Source organism: Delphinus delphis, chromosome 17, assembly GCF_949987515.2.
Source record: "Delphinus delphis chromosome 17, mDelDel1.2, whole genome shotgun sequence".
NCBI classification, from domain to species: domain Eukaryota; kingdom Metazoa; phylum Chordata; class Mammalia; order Artiodactyla; family Delphinidae; genus Delphinus; species Delphinus delphis.
Window position 1 is genome coordinate 39,586,228 of NC_082699.1, and position 4,782 is coordinate 39,591,009.

Sequence of the window (4,782 nt, forward strand, 5' to 3'; positions counted from 1 at the left end):
AATCCCAGTTCCAAACCCTACTTAAAATTGAGTTTATTTTAAAATATCTGTTCTGTTCCATTGTTTGGGGGTTTTTTCTTCAGGAGCTCTGACTTTACATTTGTGTTATTTCCTTTGCCTGTCTTCCCTATCACTCCCTCTCTAATGACTTTTATTCATTCCCATTTTATCTTCTTCACTTTTATTTCTATTCTTTTTATCTTCCATGGTGTCCCTTAGAGTGGTGTCTCCTCTCTCTTGTGTTTCTTGTAATTTGGTTTTTGTGTGTGAAATGTTTTGTATTTATTTTTCTTACACTTATTTAGTCAATCTACCCATTTCTGTTCCCTGTCCTCCTCTTGTCTGTCACCTTCCGTTCCTTGACCTGACTGTCCCTTCCTTGAGTTATTTCTGCTTTGTTAGCTCCCTGCATAGCTGCCACTGCCTCGTTACATTTTCAAAATTCATAATAGGATGTTGGGTTAAAATTTTCTTCTGCTTTGTGGCCACATTTCTCTGATGAGTTTTCTTAGTCTGCAGGGAGGTTTTGTTACCCCTTTTCAGATTTTCTTCTGACGGTACATTTGTATGGATGTTTTTCTTACAATACCTTTGATTGGATGTTGAGTTATAAGTTTTTTTTTTGTTTCTGTTTTTGTTTTTGCTGTACGCGGGCCTCTCGCTGTTGTGGCCTCTCCCGTTGCGGAGCACAGGCTGCGGACGCGCAGGCTCAGCGGGCTTGGCTCACGGGCCCAGCCGCTCCGCGGCATGTGGGATCTTCCCGGACCGGGGCACGAACCCGTGTCCCCTCCATCGTCAGGCAGACTCTCGACCACTGCGCCACCAGGGAAGCCCGAGTTATAAGTTTTTATCATTTTGGAATGAGTTGGATTTTTCTAAAACAACTATTGGCAAGAGAATCCCATGATAGGAGCAAGGGAGCTTTCCTCATTTCTCAGCTCAAGGCTTCTTTCTGTCGGTATGGAGGTGTGTACTTTACTTTACGGCACCTACCTGTAACGGGACCTCCTCTCAGTTTAGGATTCTAACCTGGCTCAGCTGAGCTCCTACAACTAGTCTGGAGCTCCCCTAGTTGCTCCCCCAGCCACTGGTTTCCAGTCATTCTGCCCCTTCCTGCCAGCCTGCTCTCCTCTTTTTCCTAAGCTGCACCCGTGGGTCCTCCAGGCACTTATGGATTAATTTCTTCCTCTCCCAGTATTCCTGCCCTCTTCCTTCTTAATCCTGCTCACATCTATTCCCACCCAGGCTGAGAACTCTCCTGAGTTGAATTTTTGCTGAGAATTGCGGTACCTCCACCCTCTGGACTCTTGTGCCATTTCTGGTCTTCCCTGAGGCACCTGCTAAACCGCACGTATGGTTTCCTGTGCTGGTTCGGGGAGGGAGGGTGATGCTACACACCATATGAAGTTTGTGAAATTTCTCACTTCCTTGTTTTACTGAAGATGTAAGCATGTAGGCGTTTCATACCTTTGTTCTTATTGCTCTGAGTGATTTTCAGGAAAATTGGAAAGATTCTGAACAAAGCTGTCACCACGTATCCATCAGGCTGACCTAGAGTCCTTAGCCAGGCATTCGAAGCCTTCCACAGGCTGACCTTGGTTTTTCTCCCTGTTCTTAGGTGTGACCACGGCTCCAGCCAGACTAATCTCCCACCATCCCAGGAACTCACCATGCACGTTCCTTCCTCTGTGTTCTAGCTGTTTTCCACAATTGCAGTGTTCCCTTCAGGGGCTTCTTTATGGTAGCCATTGTTTTTGGTGACACAGCATGTATTTCTCCCTTTCTCTACCACCCATCAACAGGGTTAGATGTATAAACCCAGCTTATTAATCATGGTGCCCCTTCCCTGGGCAACAGTTTCAGGGAAAGCCGAATGGTCCAAGTAGGGCCAGAGTCCCTCCCTGACTTCCTTCTACTAAAGCTAGCTGGGAAGCCTGCCTCTTGCCTCTGGTGGCACTGTGTCAAAGAATATTCATCTGGAGGAACACACCATCTGCAAAATTAAAGGATATGGTGATACACAGAGAGAGAGAGAGAGTTTCCTTCTTTAAGTCCTGGATCCACCCTGAGGTTCCTGGTGACATAAGCCAGTCGATCACAGTTTAGATTAAGTGCAGCTGAAAGACTCCTAACAAATACACCTTACTGTGTTCTCCCATCAGCTTGGTGTTTTTACCTAGTGTAACACACATCACACCATATAGTGATTGTAGTTGCCTGTTTATTTGTTTGTATCCCCCACTGAAAGCCCTTTACCACAAGGTCCACACTGTTCACCTTTGGGTTCCTGGTACCTTGCATTGTGCCTGGCCAGCACTGGGCCGTCATTTAGTATTCAGTTGAAACTTCATTTCTGCCTTTCCTAATTCTTCCCATCACTCAAGGTCTTAGATTCCAAGTTCTTTGTGAAGCATTCCACATCAAGTTGAAGAATCTACATAAAATGTCCAGGATAAAGCAGGCTCTCATCAGAGCTGCAACCTCCTTGTCCCTAGTTGCTTGAGTCAGAAGTGATGTCTCCCTCGTGGGAGCTCCTATCTCTCATTTAATCAAATGGTATCTACTCATACTGTCTTAAAAGAGAAATGCAAATGACTTATAACTAACGTAAGTTTTCAAATATGATTGTAAATGCCAGAAGCAAGGACCTAGTACAGTGCCTCATATAAAAGAATCCACAGTTGTTGAATATACAGCACAATGGTCAACACTTTAGAGGTTAAATGGAAACCGGTAGTCTGTTATTGGCTGTGGGAGTCCTTACGTTAAGTGAGTCACGGGTAGGTTCAAAGGAACCTGGAAAGGATCGAGCTGAATCACACATTTGCAGAGTGCATGAATGCTGTTTGAAAACCTAATTAAGCCATAACAACTGAGCACAGCTGAAAAATAGTCGTGGTTATTTTCTACGCCCAAACGTCTCATTACTTGGTAAAGGCTGTTAACTTGTCCAAGGTGAATAGTTGGAAGGAGAAATGAGGCATGAGGAGGGCAAGTTAGAGTTTATTGTGCCTTCCGTTTCGATAAGGGGAAACTGAGTGTGGCTAGGAAAAGAAGCCTGAAGCTCTGGCTCCAGAACTATGTTCGTACCTCTCACATCGGCCTCATACTTGTTTTTGGCTGTGTCTTCCATATATAATTAGTGACAGTCTGATTGATTCAGTTCTTCTGGTGGAGTGTAAGCTCCAAAAGGCCAGGGACTTGGTCTGTCTTGTTCAATGCTCAGTCTCCCAACACCTAGAACAGTGCCTAGTCCTTATGTCTGGGACCATAGTAAGAGCTCCATACATATTTGTTGAATTCATATCTCTACAATACCGGACACAGCTTGTTTACCTTTTATGTATCTTGCTAAAATATTTACATGTCCAGATTTCCTTTTCTGATGCAGATGTTAAAAGAACATCTTCAAGTTCCATGATATCAGTGACCTCCAGTGTCTTATTCACTAAAGTATCTCTGGTGCCTAAAACAGGGGACATTCTGTCAGTACTTATGGAATGAATGATTTAAGTATTTGATTAGTGAATTTTAAATTGAGCTAAAAAATGGAAATGATTGGCTCAGACTTTTTGGGGTTTTTTTTTTGGAAACTGACTTTTTGGGGTTTTTTTTTTTGGAAACTGTTTATTTTCCGTCAACCTACTTCCATTTTACGAGTTTGTGGAAGAACAGCTTAAGACCACTCAGTGGTTGTTCCTACCCATTCAGTGGCCTGAGCGGTGGGAGCTGCAGACCAGTCTTCGGTGGGGAACTGCTGAACAGGCACAGAGGGCACCTGCACACCTTCGGACCAGTCCACCACCTCAGGCTGAGGAGCAGTGAACTCAGGAGCTGGAGCGGTCCATTCGCCCTGAAATTCCTCCATGGTCACAGCCTTCTCAGCTGCCACCTGCTCTTCCTTTTCAATCTCTTCAGGATCTCTGTAGAAGCAGAGATCAGGTGTGACCTCCCATGGGTGTTTGTGGGAGATGGTGCCACGCATGCACAGAACTTCCCGGACGAGCATCCACTACATCAGACCGCCCGAGTGAGTTCCCTTGTTGTTGCATGGGATGGCAGTGTCCACATAACACAGACGAGAGTCTGTGTTACACAGAGCAATGGTAGGCAGGTGAGCGTAAGAGGCCTCTGTGAGAGGCTAGTGGTCAGCCCTGGGATCAGTAACCACTGGAAGTCTTGGCTCCCGGAAGGCTTCCTGGATCTGGTTAGTGAAGATTCCAGGAGAGAAGCAGCCAGCAATAGGAGGGGCTCCAGTGACAGCAGCAAACTTCAGCACAACTCGCTGGCCAGTATTTCTAGAGGATACGACACTGACATCTGCTGGGTTTTCAATGGCAACAATGGCACAAGCTGCCAGCAGAAGCTTCTCGCAGGTTCTCTTCAGATTTATGTTGTAGACGCGGATGTACTGTTCCATTTGGAAGTCTAGGTTGGTGCCACCTAAGTGGGTTCCTGCTGCAAGAAATTTGAGTACATCCTCCTCCTTCATTTGCAGGAAGTCAAGGGCTCCGGACATTGTGAAAGTTTCCCTTTAAGTTACAATGGGAATCCAGAACAACGCCGTATGGACGGACCCCTGTCTGGGTAGTGCAGAAGGGGATCAGACTTAGTAAGAATGTTCTGCTATGTTTGTTCTAACCTCTACAGTTTATAAGTACCCTCACAAATATCCCCTCACTTGAATCTTACCACAACCCTATGAGATTTATTTTGTCAGTTTTATAGATGAGGAAAAAGGCTCAGAGGAATTACAGGGCTTGTCTAATGTTACATAGTTGA

At 45.3% G+C, this 4,782-nt stretch overlaps 1 pseudogene; it reads right to left on the minus strand.

Moving 5' to 3' along the window:
* Positions 1-3,676: 3,676 nt before the first annotated feature.
* On the minus strand, positions 3,677-4,519 carry LOC132440250 (small ribosomal subunit protein uS2 pseudogene; annotated as a pseudogene).
* Between the last annotated feature and the right edge of the window lie 263 nt (positions 4,520-4,782).